Source organism: Coregonus lavaretus (assembly GCF_964263955.1).
Source record: "Coregonus lavaretus genome assembly, chromosome: 4".
Lineage (NCBI taxonomy): Eukaryota > Metazoa > Chordata > Actinopteri > Salmoniformes > Salmonidae > Coregonus > Coregonus lavaretus.
Genome location: NC_139991.1, coordinates 77,019,514 through 77,045,717, shown reverse-complemented (window position 1 = coordinate 77,045,717; position 26,204 = coordinate 77,019,514). Strand labels below are relative to the sequence as shown.

Sequence of the window (26,204 nt, the reverse complement as noted above, 5' to 3'; positions counted from 1 at the left end):
GCTCTGATTCGCTGGCTGCAGAGATCGTCACCCCAGAGATCAGGTATGATTTGTTGAGCCCCCACACATTCCACAGCCCCCCAGACCTGAATCCTGCATATTACATTCACCCATAATGCAGCTCACACAATGTTTACTTTCATCCAACAGGCTCTTTCGTGCTGCGAGGAATGTTGAAATCTACCATTTTTCTGTTGTGTTTATTTACACCCAGTCCTCACACGGACGTGTGTTATCTGTTATCATACTGTCTAAACATTTCAAAGATTAGTACTCTGTTTCCGTTAGATACCCATATGTTAATAAATCCTTCTCAATGCTCATTAACTTTGTGACCACTTCAAAGAAATACACTAAACCAATTATACTTCTCTCTTCTTCTCTGGCCGCTTCCTCTCTAGTCGGTTGACATTCTCCATTCTGCACAGCCAGATACACTACATGACCAAAAGTATGTGGACACCTGCATCTCATTCCAAAATCATGGCCATTAATATGGAGTTGGTCCCCCCCTTTGCTGCTATAACAGCCTCCACTCTTCTGGGAAGGCTTTCCACTAGATGTTGGAACATTGCTGCGGGGACTTGCTTCCATTCAGCCACAAGAGCATTAGTGAGGTCGGGCACTGATGTTGGGCGATTAGTCCTGCTCGCAGTCGGGCGGTCCAATTCATCCCAAAGGTTTTGATGGCCTGGCCGAACCATGCAAAACAGCCCCAGACCATTATTCCTCCTCCACCAAACTTTACAGTTGGCACTATGCATTGGGGAAGGTAGCGTTCTCCTGGCATCAGCCAAACCCAGATTTGTCCGTCGGACTGCCAGATGGTGAAGCGTGATTCCACTTCACAATAACAGTACTTACAGTTGACCGGGGCAGCTCTAGCAGGGCAGGAATTTGACGAACTGACTTGTTGGAAATGTGGCATCCTATGACGGTGCCACGTTGAAAGTCACTGAGTTCTTCAGTACGGCCATTCTACTGCCAATGTTTGTCTATGGAGATTGCATGGCTGTGTGCTCGATTTTACACACCTGTCAGCAACGGGTGTGGCTGAAATAGCCGAATTCACTAATTTGAAGGGGTGTCCACAAACTTTGGTACATATAGTGTATGATTAGGGCTTCAAGACCTTTCTTTTTGTGCTCTGTATAAGGCTGATGAGTGGCCTGGCTAGGTAATGTATTATAGACTGATGAGTGGCCTGGCTAGGTAATGTATTATAGACTGATGAGTGGCCTGGCTAGGTAATGTATTATATACTGATGAGTGGCCTGGCTAGGTAATGTATTATAGACTGATGAGTGGCCTGGCTGGGTAATGTATTATAGACTGATGAGTGGCCTGGCTAGGTAATGTATTATAGACTGATGAGTGGCCTGGCTGGGTAATGTATTATAGACTGATGAGTGGCCTGACTAGGTAATGTATTATAGACTGATTAGTAGCCTGCTGGGTAATGTACTATAGAACTGTGAGAGGATCACGTACAAACACAATGATATCCTTGGGCATGCTATAGTCCTCTAATCTGGTGGAGAAGTTGTCCCTCAGCTGCTTAATGAAATCTTCCATCACCTCTGTGACAATGCTGCGGCCTGGTCCCTCTGCCTGTCCTCTGTGATAATGCTGCGGCCTGGTCCCTCTGCCTGTCCTCTGTGATAATGCCGCGGCCTGGTCCCTCTGCCTGTCCTCTGTGATAATGCTGCGGCCTGGTCCCTCTGCCTGTCCTCTGTGATAATGCTGCGGCCTGGTCCCTCTGCCTGTCCTCTGTGATAATGCTGCGGCCTGGTCCCTCTGCCTGTCCTCTGTGATAATGCCGCGGCCTGGTCCCTCTGCCTGTCCTCTGTGATAATGCCGCGGCCTGGTCCCTCTGCCTGTCGTTTTCTTCAGTGTGCTGGAGTGCATTAGTCTTCCAGATGACAAGTACCAAATCCAACAACTCAAGCTTCCTAGTAAAGGTCTCATGTTGTTCCACCACGACTGTTGACCCTCTTCCTTGTAACTGTCAGATTGAATCCGTTTTAAGTGACAGAATATGTCAGCCCAAAAAAAGCAGTGGTGTGTAGCTTGCAGTTAACGCTTCAGTGTTTCTACGTCCTGTCTGGGGAGGGAAAGGCCACTTTGCTTAGATTCATAATGACGTCTGAGATTGAATTATTTGCAAACGGTGACATTTTCATTGCAAATAAGACAGACTGGCTTGGCATTGGGAAAAGATGGTGAGATGAACACATACACTACCGTTCAAAAGTTTGGGGTCACTTAGAAATGTCCTTGTTTTCGAAAGAAAAGCAGTTTCTTTGTCAATTTTAAATAAATTGATCTGAAAAACAGTGTAGACATTGTTCATGTTGTAAATGGCTATTGTAGCTGGAAACGGCTGATATTTTTTTTTGTTGAATATCTACATAGGCGTACAGAGGCCCATTATCAGCAACCATCAGTCCTGTGTTCCAATGGCACGTTGTGTTTGCTAATCCAGGTTTATCATTTTAAAAGGCTAATTGATCATTAGAAAACCCTTTTGCAATTATGTTAGCACAGCTGAAAACTGTTGTGCTGATTAAAGAAGCAATAAAACTGGCCTTCTTGAGACTTGTCGAGTATCTGGAGCATCAGCAATTGTGGGTTCAATTACAGGCTCAAAATGGCCAGAAACAAATAACTTTCTTCTGAAACACGTCAGTCTATTCATGTTCTGAGAAATGAAGGCTAGTCCATGCGAGAAATTGCCAAGAAACTGAAGATGTCGTACAACGCTGTGTACTACTCAGTTCACAGAACAGCGCAAACTGGCTCTAATCAGAATAGAAAGAGGAGTGGGAGGCCCCGGTGCACAACTAAGCAAGAGGACAAATACATTAGTGTTTAGTTTGAGAAACAGACGCCTCACAGGTCCTCAACTGGCAGCTTCATTAAATAGTACCCGCAAAACACCAGTCTCAACATCAACAGTGAAGAGGCGACTCGGGGATGCTGACCTTCTAGGCAGAGTTGCAAAGAAAAAGTCCAGTGTCTGTGTTCTTTTGCACGTCTTAATCTTTTATTTTTATTGGCCAGTCTGAGATATTACTTTTTCTTTGCCAGCAGTGATTTATAGATGACCTGGAGCCAGTGGGTTTGGTGACGAATATGTAGTGAGGGCCAGCCAACAAGAGCGTACAGGTCACAGTGGTGGGTAGTATATGGGGCTTTGGAGACAAAACGGATGGCACTGTGATAGACTACATCCAAATGTTTTTGTGCTGGTCAAGGGCAGTCAAGTATGAGGAGAACCAGGGGCTATATCTGTTGACGTTGAGACTGGTGTTCTGCGGGTACTAAAACCTTTAAACAAAATTGGGATCGTTAACGTTAAGAAAAAAAAATCCCTAACCGAAAAACAAAACGTAAATCAAAATGTGCAGTTTTATCACAAAACCTATAATTTCCCATGTTATATCCTAACTAGACGATCGGCTGTAAGGGCCTGGGGAGAGTTGTGTCATTGAAATAAAACCAGAGAGGAAGATGTGAACTTTAGGCTTCTTTTGATTAATTAGCGATGCATGTAAGACAAGACATTGCCAGATACAGATGACCGTTGTTTCTGCCTGTTCTCTCTCCCATGCGTTGTCTCGCCTGCTCTTTTCTGCGCTAATGAGTTCATTCTTCAGTCTCTTGTGTATAACAGATCCCAGCCTATTCATTTCACTTTGCGAGGTGGAATGGAGGTAATGGTAGTACAGGTGCATCTGAAAGGGACCCACTGTGAGTCATACGCAATAGCATGTTCTGCATTATGAATTCACCTGAAATGTTATGAATTCTTCTTATCGTTTTAACGGAAAACTGATTGTTTTCTTTATTTTTATTTTTATGTGTCCATTTGTCACATTTCTACATGTTAATCTGGCCCTGTGTTCTGTTCCAGAGAGAGGCTGATCATTTACATTTTAGTCATTTAGCAGACGCTCTTATCCAGAGCGACTTACAGGAGCAATTAGGGTTAAGTGCCTTGCTCAAGGGCACATCGACAGATTTTTCACCTAGTCGGCTCAGGGATTAGAACCAGCGACCTTTCGGTTACTGGCACAACGCTCTTAACCACTAAGCTACCTGCTGCCCCATCAGACAGTAATGTGTTGTGGTGGTCCTCTGTTCCAGAGAGAGGCTGATCGGACAGTAATGTGTTGTGGTGGTCCTCTGTTCCAGAGAGAGGCTGATCAGACAGTAATGTGTTGTGGTGGTCCTCTGTTCCAGAGAGAGGCTGATCAGACAGTAATGTGTTGTGGTGGTCCTCTGTTCCAGAGAGAGGCTGATCAGACAGTAATGTGTTGTGGTGGTCCTCTGTTCCAGAGAGAGGCTGATCAGACAGTAATGTGTTGTGGTGGTCCTCTGTTCCAGAGAGAGGCTGATCAGACAGTAATGTGTTGTGGTGGTCCTCTGTTCCAGAGAGAGGCTGATCAGACAGTAATGTGTTGTGGTGGTCCTCTGTTCCAGAGAGAGGCTGATCAGACAGTAATGTGTTGTGGTGGTCCTCTGTTCCAGACAGTAATGTGTTGTGGTGGTCCTCTGTTCCAGACAGTAATGTGTTGTGGTGGTCCTCTGTTCCAGAGAGAGGCTGATCAGACAGTAATGTGTTGTGGTGGTCCTCTGTTCCAGAGAGAGGCTGATCAGACAGTAATGTGTTGTGGTGGTCCTCTGTTCCAGAGAGAGGCTGATCAGACAGTAATGTGTTGTGGTGGTCCTCTGTTCCAGAGAGAGGCTGATCGGACAGTAATGTGTTGTGGTGGTCCTCTGTTCCAGACAGTAATGTGTTGTGGTGGTCCTCTGTTCCAGAGAGAGGCTGATCAGACAGTAATGTGTTGTGGTGGTCCTCTGTTCCAGAGAGAGGCTGATCGGACAGTAATGTGTTGTGGTGGTCCTCTGTTCCAGACAGTAATGTGTTGTGGTGGTCCTCTGTTCCAGAGAGAGGCTGATCAGACAGTAATGTGTTGTGGTGGTCCTCTGTTCCAGAGAGAGGCTGATCAGACTGCAGCATGAGAACAACATGTTGAAGCTGGCCCAGGAGGGTTCTGACAATGAGAAGATCGCTCTGCTGCAGAGCTTACTGGAGGACGCCAACAGGAGGAAGAATGAACTGGAGACAGAAAACAGGTTCGCGCGCACACACTACACAGACACACACTACACAGACACAACTAAACATACACACACTACACATACACACAACTACACAGACACACAACTACACAGACACACACTACACAGACACACACTACACAGACACACACTACACAGACACACACTACACAGACACACACTACACAGACACACACTACACAGACACACACTACACAGACACACACTACACAGACACACACTACACAGACACACACTACACAGACACACACTACACAGACACACAGACACACACTACACAGACACACAGACACACACTACACAGACACACACTACACAGACACACACTACACAGACACACACTACACAGACACACACTACACAGACACACACTACACAGACACACAACTACACAGACACACACAACTACACAGACACACAACTACACAGACACACAACTACACAGACACACACTACACAGACACACACTACACAGACACACACTACACAGACACACACTACACAGACACACACTACACAGACACACAACTACACAGACACACACTACACATACACACAACTACACAGACACACAACTACACAGACACACAAGTACACAGACACAAGTACACAGACACAAGTACACAGACACAAGTACACAGACAGACACTACACAGACACACGTACACAGACACAAGTACACAGACAGACACTACACAGACACAACTACAGACACACAACTACAGACACACACTACACAGACACACACTACACAGACACACACTACACAGACACACACTACACAGACACACACTACACAGACATACACACACATTATGTTCTTCTATCCTCGTGGGGACCTAAAATTAATTTCCATTCAAATTCCTATTTTCCCTAAGCATAACCATAACCCTAAACCTAATCACTAACCCCTTACCCTAATTGTAACCCTAAGCCTAAACCGAACCCCTAAGCTTAAAATAGCCTTTGTCGTCATGGGGACTTGGGAAATGTTCCCACCAGGGAGAATCTTCCTTGTTTTACTATCCTTGTGGGGACATTTGGGTATTTTTTTTCGTATCTCAGAAAGACTTTTGCATTGCTAGTTATAGCCTAATGTTAGCTAACATTGAACCTAGTTGGTTAGCTTTACCTACTTGCAGATTCATGCATGGTGCATGGTATTATGAGTTGGGATTATGGTTCATTGTTTAGCTAGCTAAACAATGAACCATAATCCTGTGCATTTGTCACATGCATAATCCTGTGCATGTGACAAATAAACTTAGATTTTATTTGATATAGTGTGTGTTTACCAGAGATGGTAATGTTTGGAACAACATGACCTGCACCAAAGTCAGATTAGGATATAGGCCAAGGACTAGATAAAGTGTATTTGACTGAAATTCAGTGATTTAATGGTGTCTGTGTGTTCCAGACTAGCGAACCAGAGACTGATTCAGGGTCAGAGTCAGGTGGAGGATCTGCAGAGGAGTCTTCAGGAACAGGGCTCCAAAGCAGACGACGTGAGTACCGCTACACTGATCTCAGATCAGATTAACTCCTGATCGTATTACATTACAACTATCGGAGCGGTTATTTTAAAGAACTGGAAACTACAGAACCCACGACATCCTGTCGTGCTATGTGGGTGTTCACATTAAACTACAGAACCCACGACATCCTGTCGTGCTATGTGGGTGTTCACATTAAACTACAGAACCCACGACATCCTGTCGTGCTATGTGGGTGTTCACATTAAACTACAGAACCCACGACATCCTGTCGTGCTATGTGGGTGTTCACATTAAACTACAGAACCCACGACATCCTGTCGTGCTATGTGGGTGTTCACATTAAACTACAGAACCCACGACATCCTGTCGTGCTATGTGGGTGTTCACATTAAACTACAGAACCCACGACATCCTGTCGTGCCATGTGGTTGTTAACGTTAGATCCTGATGAGGAGGATCTTACTGCCACATCATGTCAGTTCATAATCATTCTCTTACCTGGCCCAGAAGACCTTTTACTGATGAGAAAATAAAGCAACAAGTTACTAATACTAGTCTGTTTCATTGTCCTCATAAGTCATAACAACTCATAAACTACCTGGATGTGTTGTCATGTCTCACTAACATTCTAACACTGTGTTGTTGTGTGTGTTCTGTTATGTCGTCTTACTCATGTTGTAGCGTTGGGAAGTCATTGGTTGGTTGTCCTGCCAGCCTACCCCGTTAGGAGGTTAAAGGTCAGGTCATGTGAATAGCGGCTCCTGTCTTTCTCTCCTCACTGCATGACTAACCTAACTGAAATGCTTCTCTCTCTCTCTTTCGTTCTCCCTCTTGTCTTCTCTGGGTGTTTTGTCCTGCATTAAATCACCCTTATTTTCTCTTTAATTCTGCTTCCCCCCTCAGGCGGTTGTAAGTATAGCTTGCAGATCAATCCTAGTTAGACACCTTACCTCGCTGCTCATAGTGACAAGGTGTAATAGTTTAATTCTATTATAGTTATATTAGTGCTTAAAGGGATACTTCGGGATGTTATCTACTTCCCCCAGAGTCAGATGAACTCGTGGATACCATTTAATGTCTCTGTGTCCAGTATGAAGGAAGTTGGAGGTAGTTTTGCGAGCCAAAGCTAACTAGCGTTAGCGCAATGACTAGGAAGTCTATGGGTATGTACTAGCATGCTAGCAGATACCCATAGACTTCCAGTCATTGCGCTAACGCTAGTTAACAATTGCGCTAGTGCTAGTCAGCAACTTCCTTCAAACTGCACGCAGAGACATGAAAATGTTATCCAGGAGTTCATCTGACTCTGGGGAAGTAGATAACATCCCGAAGCATCCCTTCAAGAATTGCCTTTTCAATCTACAGTACATGCTGGTGGCCTAGATTGAAATGAGGGTGCTGCTAATCTCTATAGGAGCTTTGTTTCCTAGCTACACTCTTATGTCATACCACATGAGATATGCATCTTAACTGCTTAATCTGTTCATACATGGCGTTTTTAGAAATGGAAGGAACATACAGTATCATTTCCAGTACCCTTTCATTGTCTTCCCAGTAATCAAAACCTGAAAATCAATATGGCAACATCAAATATGTGTATTGTAACATAATTCCAATCCATACAGTATGATATGTAATATCTCAATTGGTAGAGCATGGCGCTTGTAATGCCAGGGTAGTGGGTTCGATCCCCGGGACCACCCATACGTAAAAATGTATGCGCGCATGACTGTAAGTCGCTTTGGATAAAAGCGTCTGCTAAATGGCATATTATTATTATTATTATTATTATATATCTCAATGTCTTTAACATGTTGAATCAGCAAAGTGAACATTCACCGCTGTATAGGCCTACATGACATCATTAGTGCTTTACAATGCCCTCTGATGAAATTACTACAACCAACATTTTGTATTTGGATTTTTTAGTCAATCATTCTGAAGAAGAAAAATGATGCACACATGTAAGTAACATTTGAACTGTTGTTAAATGTTAATGATTTTTTTGTTAATTGAAGATTGAAGTTTGGTCAGATCGATTGAACATAATGCTTGTTTGTTTTTGCACATTACAAGTGATGACCTGACTGATTATGTGCCGTTTCTAATGCTGATCTAAAAGGGAGAAGTTGCGTGAAGTGAACAGTGAACTGCAGAAGAAGACTGCGTACATCGATGACTTGGAGCCCAAGTACACCTCTAGCTGTAAGTTATTCATTTATTACTTCTGATTGAACTTGTGAATTTAAAATATATAATATAATAATAAATGACATTCGTAGAGCGCTTTTCATTCACAGATATAAATCACAAAGCTCTTTACATTGAAAGCAACCATTAAAATAAAACATATTTAATAAAAGGACTAAAAACATGAAGATAGCTAGCGGTCTAGCACTATACAAGATACAGGAGAGACCAATAGAACTCTAATCTGTAGTAGAAGACCAATAGAACTATATAGTAGAAGACCAATAGAACTCTAATCTGTAATAGAAGACCAATAGAACTCTAATCTATAGTAGAAGACCAATAGAACTCTAATCTGTAGTAGAAGACCAATAGAACTCTGTAGTAGAAGACCAATAGAACTCTGTAGTAGAAGACCAATAGAACTATATAGTAGAAGACCAATAGAACTCTAATCTGTAATAGAAGACCAATAGAACTCTAATCTATAGTAGAAGACCAATAGAACTCTAATCTATAGTAGAAGACCAATAGAACTCTAAACTATAGTAGAAGACCAATAGAACTCTAATCTATAGTAGAAGACCAATAGAACTCTAAACTATAGTAGAAGACCAATAGAACTCTAAACTATAGTAGAAGATCAATAGAACTCTGTAGTAGAAGACTAATAGAACTCTGTAGTAGAAGACCAATAGAACTCTATAGTAGAAGACCAATAGAACTCTGTAGTAGAAGACCAATAGAACTCTGTAGTAGAAGACCAATAGAACTCTGTAGTAGAAGACCAATAGAACTCTGTAGTAGAAGACCAATATAACTCTGTAGTAGAAGACCAATAGAACTCTGTAGTAGAAGACCAATAGAACTCTGTAGTAGAAGACCAATAGAACTCTGTATATTTTTTTTAACATTTTTACATTTTAGTCATTTTTAGCAGACGCTCTTATCCAGAGTGACTTACAGTTAGCACATACATTATTTTATCGAACCCACAACCCTGGCGTTGCAAACGCCATGCTCTACCAACTGAGCTACATCCCCTGCCGGCCATTCCCTCCCCTACCCTGGACGACGCTGGGCCAATTGTGCGTCGCCCCATGGGTCTCCCGGTCGCAGCCGGCTACGACAGAGCCTGGATACGAACCAGGATCTCTAATGGCACAGCTAGCACTGCGATGCAGTGCCTTAGACCACTGCGCCACTCGGGAGACATAGTAGTAGTAGAAGACCAATAGATCTCTATAGTAGAAGACCAATATAACTCTGTAGTAGAAGACCAATAGACACCACAACATGGATCATATTAAGTGAAAGCCAGTTTGAAGAAGTGACTCTTGAGCTCTGATTTAGAGGCAGTGAGCTCGTTCCAGAGCCGGGGCCGAGACAGCAGAATGCTCGGTCACCCATAGTTTTTAAGCGTGTCCTTAAGAGTCTTTGATCATTTGACCTGAGTGACCGTGAAGTCTGTTTGGGGCTGATGAGTTCACTGAGGTATTGGGGACCAGAGGTGTTGAGTTTTGAGGAGTAACATGAGGATTTTTAAGTTGATTCTGATTTGGATGGGTAGCCAGTGGATAGAGGCTAGAATGGGGGTGATGTGGGCAGATTCCACTCCTTAGGATGTTAATCTTTTAGAAGAAGTAGGTGGAGAATCTTCCGCAGTCCTCTGTGGTTGCAGCGTTGATGGGTGACAGCTGGTTTGAGTAGGTAATTAATGGTGGAAAAGAGGTGGCATGGATTAGTAAATGTGGATTATTAGGTTTCAGTAGGTGGACCTGGTGGATTATTAGGTTTCAGTAGTAGGTGGACCTGGTGGATTATTAGGTTTCAGTAGTAGGTGGACCTGGTGGATTATTAGGTTTGAGTAGTAGGTGGACCTGGTGGATTATTAGGTTTGAGTAGTAGGTGGACCTGGTGGATTATTAGGTTTCAGTAGTAGGTGGACCTGGTGGATTATTAGGTTTCAGTAGTAGGTGGACCTGGTGGATTATTAGGTTTGAGTAGTAGGTGGACCTGGTGGATTATTAGGTTTCAGTAGTAGGTGGACCTGGTGGATTATTAGGTTTCAGTAGTAGGTGGACCTGGTGGATTATTAGGTTTCAGTAGTAGGTGGACCTGGTGGATTATTAGGTTTCAGTAGTAGGTGGACCTGTTGGATTATTAGGTTTGAGTAGTAGGTGGACCTGGTGGATTATTAGGTTTCAGTAGTAGGTGGACCTGGTGGATTATTAGGTTTGAGTAGTAGGTGGACCTGGTGGATTATTAGGTTTCAGTAGTAGGTGGACCTGGTGGATTATTAGGTTTGAGTAGTAGGTGGACCTGGTGGATTATTAGGTTTCAGTAGTAGGTGGACCTGGTGGATTATTAGGTTTGAGTAGTAGGTGGACCTGGTGGATTATTAGGTTTCAGTAGTAGGTGGACCTGGTGGATTATTAGGTTTCAGTAGGTGGACCTGGTGGATTATTAGGTTTGAGTAGTAGGTGGACCTGGTGGATTATTAGGTTTGAGTAGTAGGTGGACCTGGTGGATTATTAGGTTTGAGTAGTAGGTGGACCTGGTGGATTATTAGGTTTCAGTAGGTGGACCTGGTGGATTATTAGGTTTCAGTAGTAGGTGGACCTGGTGGATTATTAGGTTTGAGTAGTAGGTGGACCTGGTGGATTATTAGGTTTGAGTAGTAGGTGGACCTGGTGGATTATTAGGTTTGAGTAGTAGGTGGACCTGGTGGATTATTAGGTTTCAGTAGTAGGTGGACCTGGTGGATTATTAGGTTTCAGTAGGTGGACCTGGTGGATTATTAGGTTTGAGTAGTAGGTGGACCTGGTGGATTATTAGGTTTGAGTAGTAGGTGGACCTGGTGGATTATTAGGTTTGAGTAGTAGGTGGACCTGGTGTATTATTAGGTTTCAGTAGGTGGACCTGGTGGATTATTAGGTTTCAGTAGTAGGTGGACCTGGTGGATTATTAGGTTTCAGTAGGTGGACCTGGTGGATTATTAGGTTTCAGTAGTAGGTGGACCTGGTGGATTATTAGGTTTCAGTAGGTGGACCTGGTGGATTATTAGGTTTCAGTAGTAGGTGGACCTGGTGGATTATTAGGTTTGAGTAGTAGGTGGACCTGGTGGATTATTAGGTTTCAGTAGTAGGTGGACCTGGTGGATTATTAGGTTTGAGTAGTAGGTGGACCTGGTGGATTATTAGGTTTCAGTAGTAGGTGGACCTGGTGGATTATTAGGTTTGAGTAGTAGGTGGACCTGGTGGATTATTAGGTTTCAGTAGTAGGTGGACCTGGTGGATTATTAGGTTTGAGTAGTAGGTGGACCTGGTGGATTATTAGGTTTCAGTAGTAGGTGGACCTGGTGGATTATTAGGTTTCAGTAGGTGGACCTGGTGGATTATTAGGTTTGAGTAGTAGGTGGACCTGGTGGATTATTAGGTTTGAGTAGTAGGTGGACCTGGTGGATTATTAGGTTTGAGTAGTAGGTGGACCTGGTGGATTATTAGGTTTGAGTAGTAGGTGGACCTGGTGGATTATTAGGTTTCAGTAGTAGGTGGACCTGGTGGATTATTAGGTTTGAGTAGTAGGTGGACCTGGTGGATTATTAGGTTTGAGTAGTAGGTGGACCTGGTGGATTATTAGGTTTGAGTAGTAGGTGGACCTGGTGGATTATTAGGTTTCAGTAGTAGGTGGACCTGGTGGATTATTAGGTTTCAGTAGTAGGTGGACCTGGTGGATTATTAGGTTTGAGTAGTAGGTGGACCTGGTGGATTATTAGGTTTCAGTAGTAGGTGGACCTGGTGGATTATTAGGTTTGAGTAGTAGGTGGACCTGGTGGATTATTAGGTTTCAGTAGTAGGTGGACCTGGTGGATTATTAGGTTTGAGTAGTAGGTGGACCTGGTGGATTATTAGGTTTCAGTAGTAGGTGGACCTGGTGGATTATTAGGTTTCAGTAGTAGGTGGACCTGGTGGATTATTAGGTTTCAGTAGTAGGTGGACCTGGTGGATTATTAGGTTTGAGTAGTAGGTGGACCTGGTGGATTATTAGGTTTGAGTAGTAGGTGCACCTGGTGGATTATTAGGTTTGAGTAGTAGGTGCACCTGGTGGATTATTAGGTTTCAGTAGGTGGACCTGGTGGATTATTAGGTTTGAGTAGTAGGTGGACCTGGTGGATTATTAGGTTTGAGTAGTAGGTGGACCTGGTGGATTATTAGGTTTGAGTAGTAGGTGGACCTGGTGGATTATTAGGTTTCAGTAGGTGGACCTGGTGGATTATTAGGTTTGAGTAGTAGGTGGACCTGGTGGATTATTAGGTTTGAGTAGTAGGTGGACCTGGTGGATTATTAGGTTTGAGTAGTAGGTGGACCTGGTGGATTATTAGGTTTGAGTAGTAGGTGGACCTGGTGGATTATTAGGTTTCAGTAGTAGGTGGACCTGGTGGATTATTAGGTTTCAGTAGGTGGACCTGGTGGATTATTAGGTTTGAGTAGTAGGTGGACCTGGTGGATTATTAGGTTTGAGTAGTAGGTGGACCTGGTGGATTATTAGGTTTGAGTAGTAGGTGGACCTGGTGGATTATTAGGTTTCAGTAGTAGGTGGACCTGGTGGATTATTAGGTTTCAGTAGTAGGTGGACCTGGTGGATTATTAGGTTTCAGTAGTAGGTGGACCTGGTGGATTATTAGGTTTGAGTAGTAGGTGGACCTGGTGGATTATTAGGTTTGAGTAGTAGGTGGACCTGGTGGATTATTAGGTTTCAGTAGGTGGACCTGGTGGATTATTAGGTTTGAGTAGTAGGTGGACCTGGTGGATTATTAGGTTTGAGTAGTAGGTGGACCTGGTGGATTATTAGGTTTGAGTAGTAGGTGGACCTGGTGGATTATTAGGTTTCAGTAGGTGGACCTGGTGGATTATTAGGTTTCAGTAGTAGGTGGACCTGGTGGATTATTAGGTTTCAGTAGTAGGTGGACCTGGTGGATTATTAGGTTTCAGTAGGTGGACCTGGTGGATTATTAGGTTTCAGTAGTAGGTGGACCTGGTGGATTATTAGGTTTCAGTAGGTGGACCTGGTGGATTATTAGGTTTCAGTAGTAGGTGGACCTGGTGGATTATTAGGTTTCAGTAGTAGGTGGACCTGGTGGATTATTAGGTTTCAGTAGTAGGTGGACCTGGTGGATTATTAGGTTTCAGTAGTAGGTGGACCTGGTGGATTATTAGGTTTCAGTAGTAGGTGGACCTGGTGGATTATTAGGTTTGAGTAGTAGGTGGACCTGGTGGATTATTAGGTTTCAGTAGTAGGTGGACCTGGTGGATTATTAGGTTTCAGTAGTAGGTGGACCTGGTGGATTATTAGGTTTCAGTAGTAGGTGGACCTGGTGGATTATTAGGTTTCAGTAGTAGGTGGACCTGGTGGATTATTAGGTTTCAGTAGTAGGTGGACCTGGTGGATTATTAGGTTTCAGTAGTAGGTGGACCTGGTGGATTATTAGGTTTCAGTAGTAGGTGGACCTGGTGGATTATTAGGTTTCAGTAGGTGGACCTGGTGGATTATTAGGTTTCAGTAGGTGGACCTGGTGGATTATTAGGTTTCAGTAGTAGGTGGACCTGGTGGATTATTAGGTTTCAGTAGTAGGTGGACCTGGTGGATTATTAGGTTTCCGTAGTAGGTGGACCTGGTGGATTATTAGGTTTCAGTAGTAGGTGGACCTGGTGGATTATTAGGTTTCAGTAGTAGGTGGACCTGGTGGATTATTAGGTTTCAGTAGTAGGTGGACCTGGTGGATTATTAGGTTTCAGTAGTAGGTGGACCTGGTGGATTATTAGGTTTCAGTAGTAGGTGGACCTGGTGGATTATTAGGTTTCAGTAGTAGGTGGACCTGGTGGATTATTAGGTTTCAGTAGTAGGTGGACCTGGTGGATTATTAGGTTTCAGTAGTAGGTGGACCTGGTGGATTATTAGGTTTCAGTAGTAGGTGGACCTGGTGGATTATTAGGTTTCAGTAGTAGGTGGACCTGGTGGATTATTAGGTTTCAGTAGGTGGACCTGGTGGATTATTAGGTTTCAGTAGGTGGACCTGGTGGATTATTAGGTTTCAGTAGTAGGTGGACCTGGTGGATTATTAGGTTTCAGTGAGGTCAGAGATGGCAAGCTCGCCTATGATGACAAGGTCTAATGTATGATTGTGGGTGAGAACAAATATATACAATTTAGACTAGGCAGATGCTTTTGTCCAAAATGATTTAGCTGTAAATTCTCAATCTGTTACCAACTCGTGAATTTCTATTAACTTAGTCTTTGTTTTGTCTCTCCTTCCAGCCCAGAAAGTAGAGGAACTGGAAGAGGCCTTAAAGAAGAAGGATGAAGACATGAAGCAGATGGAGGAGAGATATAAGAAGTACCTGGAGAAGGCCAAGAGTGTTATCCGGACCCTGGACCCTAAACAGAACCAGGGCTCAGCACCAGAGGTCCAGACCTTGAAGAACCAGCTGCAGGAGAAGGATAGGATGCTGCACTCTCTGGAGGTAGGAGGGGCTGGGTTAGGGTGTAGGGGTTAGGATGTAGGAGGTAGGGTTAGGTCCAGACCTTGAAGAACCAGCTGCAGGAGAAGGAGAGGATTCTGCACTCTGGAGGTATGAGGGGTTAGGGTGTAGGGGTTAGGGTTGGTGAGGGGATGGAGGGAGGAGGGGTTAGGGTAGGGGTTGGTGAGGGGATGGAGGGAGGGAGGGAGGGAGGGGGGGAGGAGGAGAGGGGAGGGTTTAGAGGAGGGGATAGGATGGAGGGTGGAGGAGGGGTTAGGATTGGGGTAGGTGTAGGGGACAGTAATATTTATCATGTATGATATTATAAATACCTCACATGCTACTCAAAATAAGACTAAGCTATTAGCCTATTAAAATGTTTGTCTAACTCCATAGGGTTGGGGAGGGGTTAGGGTTGGGGAGGGAGGAGGAGAGGGGAGGGGTTAAGGTTGGGGATGGAGGAGGGGTTAGGGTTGGGGAGGGGATGGAGGAGGGGTTAGGGTTGGGGAGGGGATGGAGGAGGGGTTAGGGTTGGGGAGGGGATGGAGGAGGGGTTAGGGTTGGGGAGGGGATGGAGGAGGGGTTAGGGTTGGGGAGGGGATGGGATGGAGGAGAGGGGAGTGGGGATGGAGGAGGGGTTAGGGTTGGGGAGGGGATGGAGGAGGGGATGGTGGTAATACCAACCAGACCTTGGCAGAAAATAGTATTTTGTAGTTTATTTGAAAATACCAACTTTTCAAATAATCGAGGTAGTCGAATACAGTTTATAAAGAGTTTCAACTAAAGGCATCTAGTTTCTCTGATATTCAAATACAGGTCTCAGAAAACCAAATAATATTTGAAGGTATTTGAATAAATGAAAGTTATTTGGGGAAAAAAACAGAACATTATTTGATGACTGTCAAATATTTGATGAAGAACCAAAAAAAACGACAACAGTTAGTTGAATAAATCTATGCTCACAAGCACATGGTTTGGACGACTCTCCGATATGAATCTTAATATAGCCCAGAATGAAATACCTGAGGGACATGGAATCACCTCCGCATTAGAGTAGATCCCTTCTGCAGCTTCAAAATGACTAACACATATATTTTCATAATGTGTGACATAAAGTAATACAGTAACACTTGACATTTTACGTTTTTATACATGTTTATAAGGTTGTGATGATGACACAAAGACATGGTTGTCACATGGGACTTTGTAAATGTCTTTATGATGTCATAATAATGGAGTTATTACCTCAGTGGAATAAGGAACAGTCACTATTCCTCTTACAAAAACTCTCAGCTCATTGCTATGCAATTAAAATGCAATAAAATGCCAAATAAAATGTTTCTCCAAAAGCAATTCGAGTTTTATTACAGAGGCACAAGAACAGTTTAATGTTAAGTGTTACTGGGAATGCTAACAGTAACAAAATATGGCTATTAAGAGTCGAAAGGAAACTAATTATCCCAAAACTGCCTTGAATCAACTACAGCCCAAGGTAGGTGGAAAATCATGTTAGTTTGTATTCTGAGTAAACTGTCCCTTTATAGATGGTACAGTGTGTGTGTTTGAAACAAAAACACTTATCCTCAGATGGACAAAGACATTCAAAGTTGTTTTTGCTAAGCATCTAACTTGCTGTTTGCAAATGGCTTTCGACCTTTTTAGTGGCATGTTGAAAGTGTCATACAGTAGTTGAGCGTCACAACGTATTTCTACTTACCTGTACAAAATATCATTGGTTAATTGGTTTGAATTGATTGTGTACACCTGCGGCAATGGATATTCAGGAGAATGGACATTTACAGAATGTTCAGATAGAAATACATAGTGTAGATCCAATATGACTGTCAGATTGGAATAGTATAGGAGATTGTGTTCTATTCATTATATTTCTACCTTCAACATGCAGTTCCAGATACAGCCTTGCCGTTAGTTGAAAGCAGCCAATCCAATCGTTTCTGAAAAGTAGTCGCTTACTGAGATCTGTATTCAAATATTTTTTTGAAGTAGTCACTTTCTAAGATCTGTATTCAAATGGTTTTTAAAAAGTAGTCATTTTTTTGGGGATCTGTATTCAAATAATTGTAGTCACCTCCAAAGTAATTATTTGTCCCCCCCCCCCCCCAGAAATGAGTCACTTTCCATAAAGCGTAGTTTAAAAAATATAGTTATCCCAAGTCTGATACTAACTCTACATTTACCCTCAATGTCACCGTACTCCGTCAGACTAAACCCAGTTTACTACTGTTCCTCTGTTGATCTCCCTCTACAGAAAGACTATGACAAGACCAACTCAACCCAGTTTACTACTGTTCCTCTGTTGATCTCCCTCTACAGAAAGACTATGACAAGACCAAGGCCCAGAGAGACCAGGAGGAGAAACTCATAGTGTCTGCCTGGTACAACATGGTGAGTTTTTTTATATTGGGACCTGCACTATATTACATTTATATTTAGTCATCGTACTCAAACTCATAGGGGGTTTCTCAGTATACACACTACCCTTCTCCACACTCTCTCATGCAACAAGTGCATGCCCCGAGGACGTTCTCTCGAGTCTGTTCTTGTGAGGAGTGTGGAGAACGCATAAAATATTCCATTTGAGAAGCACTACTGTATTACCTCACGCTGCACCTCCCCATTCACTGAAGCTTCTTCCAGCCAGGACAATGGCAACAATAGAGACCAAACAAGATATACACAAAGCAAACGTTTTACTTCATAATTATCAGCTAGCTATATGTGAATCATAATAATGTAGCTAATCAGATAGTTTTATAGGCAAAAATGACCTAAAACTAATGTTATGCAAGGTAGATGTCAATTATTCGTGTGTAGCTTGCTACCGATTCTTTGTGGCTATCTGGCTTGCTAACAGTAGTAGTTAGCTAACAGTAGTAGCTAGCTAACAGTAGTAGCTTGCTAACAGTAGTAGTTAGCTAACAGTAGTAGCTTGCTAACAGTAGTAGTTAGCTAACAGTAGTAGCTAGCTAACAGTGGTAGTTAGCTAACAGTAGTAGCTAGCCAGTTGGCCCTATTGACTTACTATTGTCTTGCGATCTACGAACACTACAGTGGGTATTGTAGGCAGGTAGACATGCCCAAATTAACACAGAATGTATTTATTAACGTATCAAGATAAAATACTGTAGTCAGGCAACATATGGAGATGTGAATAGGCAACATTTCATTCTGAAATCGGAGTGTATTTTCTCTCTCTTCAGCTCAAATAATGGCCTCCGTTGATTTCAATACATTTTACGTTTTTTTTTACGTGGCTGCGTCATCTTTCTGTCCATACTTTTCGATGAAGCTTGCATCAACCCATGCTTCAAAATGTGTCCAAGCGGCGAACCCATCCGAGAAGGGCCATCCGTACCCATCCGAGAAGGGCCATCCGTACCCATCCGAGAAGGGCCATCCGTACCCATCCGAGAAGGGCCATCCGTACCCATCCGAGAAGTGCCATCCGTACCCATCCGAGAAGGGCCATCCGTGCTCCAAGCGGCGGACCCATCCGAGAAGTGCCATCCGTACCCATCCGAGAAGGGCCATCCGTGCTCCAAGCGGCGGACCCATCCGAGAAGTGCCATCCGTACCCATCCGAGAAGGGCCATCCGTGCTCCATTTCACATACTTGGATTTGGACTCATGCGCCTACCATCAAATCAAATCAAATCAAATTTTATTGGTCACATGCGCCGAATACAACAGGTGCAGACATTACAGTGAAATGCTTACTTACAGCCCTTAACCAACAGTGCATTTATTTTTAACAAAAAAAGTTAAAATAAAACAACAACAAAAAAAGTGTTGAGAAAAAAGAGCAGAAGTAAAATAGAATAACAGTAGGGAGGCTATATACAGGGGGGTACCGGTGCAGAGTCAATGTGCGGGGGCACCGGCTAGTTGAGGTAGTGTGACTATGCATAAATAATTAACAGAGTAGCAGCAGCGTAAAAAGGATGGGGTGGGGGGGCAGTGCAAATAGTCCGGGTAGCCATGATTAGCTGTTCAGGAGTCTTATGGCTTGGGGGTAGAAGTGCTCGGATACTGAAAAACACCCATATTGTCTGCCTGGTAAAACACGGTGAGTTTTTATATTGTACCAGCACTTTATTACCACAGATGTTTCACCGGATGTATAAATAAATCTGAACCCATCCGTTTGACGTTTCCACTCACTACCAAATATGGTGTTGAGAGGAAGCCCGGTGGCTGGCAGTGGGAGAAGATGGAGCGAGATGGATTCCTGGACGACATTCTGCACATTTTCTCATCGAACATTTGATCTCAATACAGTTTTCTGTTCCCAAAACTTCAATCTGTTATGAACAGAGTGGACTACGTTTTGTAGACTTTACCCTTTTGCCAGAGTTTCAATAAATTGCATTGTTTACAAGGAGTACAAGGGTGAATTTAGTTATCGCACATGCACACTTCACAGAGTAGGCGATCCCTAACGGAAATATGCAAATACATGCTAGACCGTTCCAATAGGATCTCGCTAGCTCGTGCTTGGCTCTGGCCCTCATTGCTTGTTCTGCCCACTACGATTAATTTGCTCCCATTAGAAACAACAGGCTGTGGTCAATCTTGGGTTAGTTATAAAAATCTTTGATATTACATTGTTACTCATCTCAAACACTAGAGGGCGCTGTAGGATTTCCTATGCCACTTGAAATTAAAACTCCATGGATATAAAAAGCAAGGTATCGTGGTGCTTGCTTCAGTGTTTTGATTCAAAAATGAGAAAACTCACACATGGCAGACGCAGGGGATCTAACCAAGGTCTTAGTGAAGCCACTGAGTGACCCTCCCACTGTGTCTGTCCCCACAGGGTATGGCTCTCCAGAAGAAGGCAGCAGAGGACCGTCTGGCCAGTACGGGTTCAGGACAGTCCTTCCTGGCCCGCCAGAGACAGGCTACCAGCACACGCCGCTCCTACCCCGGTTACCCGGGACCCCAGTCCGCCACCGCCAGGTAGACATGGCGCCACGACCCTTCACCCCTGACCCTTCCCCTGACCTTTGACCCCCCCGACCCTCCAGGCCAGGTACCACCACGGCGCCGGGTAGACATGGCACCCTTGCCCCTACCTGACCCTTTTTCCTCGACCCCTGACCCTCCAGATGTCCATCAGACACACACAGACAGTCCGGTTCTATGGATGTCGGCTCAGCTCAGTAATCCAGACAGCGTTCACTGGAGTGGTTCAGGTTAAACCTCTACTCTCCTTTGTTCTCCTCCTCAGTCCTTCAGTCTCTCTTTAAATCTGGACTACCTGGATTTATTATTATTATTATTATTATTATTATTATTATTATTACTACTACTATTATGCACATTTCTGTAAAACAATGTTACTGTTCTAGTCATCTTCTGTCAGGAATCCTCCTATCTATGAACTGTTTTCCTGTTTCTATGTAACACAAGGATGTGAGCAGAGATGCAATTTTCACAAGTTGGTAGCAGTTGGTTGTATTTGAACCCTTATGAAGAAAAACGGAGAACATTTGAATATCTGTTGCTTGAATTACCTTTAGTTTTGGAGAGGGTAGATCCACTATATAGAGGGTTTGTAACCAGTTGGTATATTTACATAGTATGTGTTAAGTATCGTGTGTTCAGTCTCTTAGCTAGACTTTGTTTTAGGCAGGCTGTAGTTGCCTGATAGGTGTAGATATTATACACATACTTCATTTACAGAACAGCACACAGATTGAAATGAAGGGAAACCTCTTCCCGTGTATACTCCTGTTCTCACGTCAGCCAGTAGTCATGATCGATTATTTATGAATGAATAGTTATTGATTAATACTCCTGATTATCCGAACGGTCCTTTACTTTGTCCTCTGGAGCCACACTACATGTTTGTTTTTTTCACCTAGTCGGCTCGGGGATTAGAACCAGCGACCTCTCGGTTACTGGCACAACGCTCTTAACCACTAAGCCACCTGCACTACCAACTGACACAGCTGTAACATGTCACTATGAACCCGTCTGCATGCTAACATGTCCATATCCACTATCTATGCACTAGTCAGACAGTGGCTATGATGTTGCATGAACAGCATAGTAAAAAGCCATTGAAGTGGTATGCAATACAAACATGTAAAATAACCACTACCACCCCAAGGAGGTAGATTATAAACTATACAGGGAGGTGGATTATAGACTATACAGGGAGGTAGATTATAGACTATACAGGGAGGTAGATTATAAACTATACAGGGAGGTAGATTATAGACCATACAGGGAGGTAGATTATAGACTATACAGGGAGGTAGATTATAGACTATACAGGGAGGTAGATTATAGACTATACAGGGAGGTAGATTATAGACTATACAGGGAGGTAGATTATAGACTATACAGGGAGGTAGATTATAGACTATACAGGGAGGTAGATTATAGACTATACAGGGAGGTAGATTATAGACTATACAGGGAGGTAGATTATAAACTATACAGGGAGGTAGATTATAAACTATACAGGGAGGTAGATTATAGACTATACAGGGAGGTAGATTATAGACTATACAGGGAGGTAGATTATAGACTATACAGGGAGGTAGATTATAGACTATACAGGGAGGTAGATTATAGACTATACAGGGAGGTAGATTATAGACTATACAGGGAGGTAGATTATAGACTATACAGGGAGGTAGATTATAGACTATACAGGGAGGTAGATTATAGACTATACAGGGAGGTAGATTATAGACTATACAGGGAGGTAGATTATAAACTATACAGGGAGGTAGATTATAGACTATACAGGGAGGTAGATTATAGACTATACAGGGAGGTAGATTATAAACTATACAGGGAGGTAGATTATAGACTATACAGGGAGGTAGATTATAAACTATACATTGATTTCCAAATGTAATCTTAAAGGAATACTTCAGCAGTTGTTGAGAACTCTACACCGCATGGCTTGAACCCTTCCTTCCTCCATTCACCCTCTATCATGTTGACTGTTTTGATCCTACTGCTACATCATTATAACCAAACCCATTACTGGTTGTTGTCCCCTCTCTCTCTCTCTCTCTGTCTCTTTCTCTCTCTCTGTCTCTTTCTCTGTCTCTTTCTCTCTCTCCCTCTCTCTCTCTCTCTCTCTCTCTCTCTGTCTCTTTCTCTCTCTCTGTCTCTTTCTCTCTCTCTCTCTCTCTCTCTCTCTCTCTCTCTCTCTCTCTCTGTCTCTTTCTCTCTCTCTGTCTCTTTCTCTCTCTCTCTCGCGCTCTCTCTCTCTCTCGCTCGCGCTCTATCTCTCCCTCTCTCTCTCTCTCTCTCTCTCTCTCTCTCTCTCCTCTCCACAGTGATGTCATTACATGACCAGCGCAGGCAGGGGTGACGGGCGTGTGCATGACCTGACGTTTGTTCGTTTGCATGAATTTATATTGAGTTGAGCCAGGCTAAAAAATAACCCTTCATCAATTCAACACTAACCATCAACTCTAACGGCCGGGCGGGCGGGCGGGCCCAGATTAGGCCCAGGAGGGGGAAAGTGTTCTCTACAGACCCAGAGGACACCGTCCTCTCAGAGGCCACCCTAACCTCCCCCACCCCGCTGCATCTGCTTGCAGCTTGTGCTTCTGAACCTCTACCGTCACGCCCTGAGATAGCAACAGTAGTCTCTAGTGGGGGAATGGAATGGGGAGCGCGTGTCGCTAGGGCTGGGGATAATAAAACAACTATTCGCTCAAAGATCCTTGATGCTGTGTCCAAGGTCAAGGAAACCTCATGTACGAAAGCTGTGTGGTGCAAGGAGAGGATTACATGGAAGACAGTGTTATTCTTGTGACCGAATGGCTCTCTGTAGACTTTGACAGTGACGATGATCAAGTGACTAGCAATACATGGTTACTGTACTGTAAACCCTGATGTGTATCTGCTGAGTCTTCCTCTGTGTTAGGGGTTTCACTCACTTCTCTCTCTTTGCTTTGTGTTCACTGAGTCAAGGCTCTAGAGGAAAATGCACGACTCAACATCATAATTTATTTATTTATAGTTTAATATGATCCTCTAATCAAATGTGTATACACTGAGTATACCAAACATTAGGAACACCTACCACCTTTTGCCCTCAGAACAGCCTCAATTCGTCGGGGCATGGACTCTACAAGGTGTCGAAAGCGTTCCACAGGGATGCTGGCACCATGTTGACTCCCAACGCTTCCCACAGTTGTGTCAAGTTGGCTGGATGTCCTTTGGGTGGTGGACCGTTCTTGATACAAACGGGAAACTGTTGAGTGTGGAAAAACCCAGCGGCGTTGCAGTTCTTGACACAAACCGGTGCGCCTGGCACCTACTACCATACCCCGTTCAAAGGCACTTCAATCTTTTTTCTTGTCCACACATACACAATCCATGTCTCAAGGCTTAAAAACCCTTCTTTAACCCCGTCTCCTCCCCTTCATCTACACTGATTGAAGTGGATTTAACAGGTGACATCAATAAGGGATCATAGCTTTCACCTGGATTCACCTGGCCAGTCTAAGTCAGGGCTATTCAACTCTTACCCTACGAGGTCCGGAGCCTGCTGGTTTTCTGTTCATTACACCCACCTGGTGTCCCAGGTCTAAATCAGACCCTGACTAGAGGGGAACAATGAAACAACGCAGTGGAACTGGCTTCCAGAGTTGAGTTTGATGGTGTTGTGGAAAGAGCAGGTGTTCTTAATGTTTTGTACATCAGTCTAGATCTACATTTTCAGTTTCCATGATCATATCTGTTTATTTCTTTTTTTAAAGTTTTATGATGACATAACCTGCTTTGCTTCTTTATTTTATAATAACCTTCAAAACGATATGTAGCTCTCTCTCTCTCTGCAGATGGTGGTTAGTCATGGGAGAAGAAGCCTATCTAGCCCTGGCTTTATGACTTGGATATGGACGCCTGTTTTATTTTATTTTACTTACACATGCAGTATTAACTTAGATTCATACATTTCCTATGTTGTATTAAATCTGGAAAACCTGTCTCTAACCTTTTTATAAAAACCAGTAGCCTGATTGATAGGATCCATGACAGAGCCTTTTTGAGAAAAAAAAAAAATAGAGCCTTTACGTAGTAAAACTGCCACCATGTCCTGGGTCGTGTTCATTAGGCACCAAATGGAATGAAAACGGACTGGAACAGGGAGGTTCTACCTCCCACCTGTCCAATATGGAAACTCTCATTTTAGTACAGCGTGCCCTAATGAACACGACCCAGGAGGGACACCGATGGACAGACGGGCAGAAAGTCAGAGGATCTTTCCTATCAAGTTCTCATGAACATGTCGAAAGTGCTTTTGCCTCAAGTGTTTAGTGTAAAACAAACCCAGTGTGAGTAAGAGAGGTTCTCTAGTAAATGTAGACTTATTCACCTGTTGCTGATAGTGTGTTTTTCAGTTGACGTTTTCACATAACAAGCAAAAAGATTTGTCCGTATTATTATGTAACTTGATGAACTTTCTATGACTCTTACTACTTGTGTGAAATACTGGTCTCCTGACACGTGGTGATTATTATTTCGTAGTGTCTTGACTGTCTGTCCTGTTTTGGTTTTTGCATGTCTCCTGATGAACATGGAGCTACTATCTGCATCCCAAATGGATTCCTGGTCCCCTATGGGCCCTGGTCCAAAGGGAACTGGATGCCTTTTGGGACGCAGTCATAGTTTAAAAACCACTTGCCATTAATCAGAACAGAGTAGCTCTGGAAAACAAATATGGTAACACTTTACTCTGTAGATATGATGCTTAATAACTTGTTATAAGCACCTATGAGCCTTTTTATAATGTTTTTATAAGTCGGATAATATCCTATGTCTCTCCATGTCAACTGACTCCAAATGGCTCATATTTCATCCAGGCTGGTATGAGATGATAAGGCATGAATAGGGTCGTACCTGCTTATGACAAGGCTTACAATGCATTATAACTGCATCATAATGCATTATAACCTCAGGCTATAAGTAAAGTGTTACTAAAGTTACAACTGGTCTCAGTAGTGTCCATTATAGTGGGTCGATCTTCTGCTGCCTGGTCCCAGATCAGTCAGTCTCCTAGCCTGGTCCCAGATCAGTTAGTCTCCTAGCCTGGTCCCAGATCAGTTAGTCTCCTAGCCTGATCCCAGATCAGTTAGTCTCCTAGCCTGGTCCCAGATCAGTTAGTCTCCTAGCCTGGTCCCAGATCAGTTAGTCTCCTAGCCTGTTCCCAGATCAGTTAGTCTCCTAGCCTGGTCCCAGATCAGTTAGTCTCCTAGCCTGGTCCCAGATCAGTTAGTCTCCTAGCCTGGTCCCAGATCAGTTTGTGCTGTCTTGACAAGTGATCTGGGACCAGGCTAGTGTTCTACACAGGACAATAAACCTCAGACTGAATGTTTCAAACAATGGTGAGCGTAGCGTTCAATCTGGTTTTCCCAGGCTAAACCCTCTAGTAGAAAAGAAAACATGTTTTTTTAAAGAACTGAGGCTTTTCAGTCAGAACTTATCACCAGGTTTTATGGTTGCTGTATTTTGTATTCATAGGATGACTTATTTTACATTAAAAATAAAGTAGCAAATAACCTTTCCATTTGCCAAGTTTTATATTGTTGCTTGTATAATATGTACACACTGTATGGGAGAAATAAACAGTGAAGGAGGAAATTTGTGGTCATAGTTACCTGTCCATGTAAAACTTGTTGATAAAATGTGCTTCCTACGCTCTGACATGTACAGCTGTTAACCAAGTTGTAATAAAGCTTGTATTTCTCTGAGTATTTTTATCCTAGACATTTGTTCAAAATGTTGTAAGACAAAAAAAGTATTCAGACCTTTCAAAGCCACTGAAGTATTGTACCATTGTCTGTGGGAA

At 43.3% G+C, this 26,204-nt stretch overlaps 1 pseudogene across 1 annotated transcript in view; it reads left to right on the top strand.

Moving 5' to 3' along the window:
- LOC311127546 (protein Hook homolog 3-like) overlaps positions 1-22,399 on the top strand; it is a 69,297-nt pseudogene extending 46,898 nt beyond the window's left edge. Inside the window, exons 12-19 of the transcript in view lie at positions 7-43; positions 5,002-5,142; positions 6,566-6,653; positions 8,574-8,608; positions 8,767-8,849; positions 15,153-15,358; positions 17,690-17,761; positions 20,193-22,399. The product of the transcript in view is annotated as a protein Hook homolog 3-like (transcript). The remainder of the gene's footprint in view (positions 1-6; positions 44-5,001; positions 5,143-6,565; positions 6,654-8,573; positions 8,609-8,766; positions 8,850-15,152; positions 15,359-17,689; positions 17,762-20,192) is intronic.
- Positions 22,400-26,204: the final 3,805 nt, after the last annotated feature.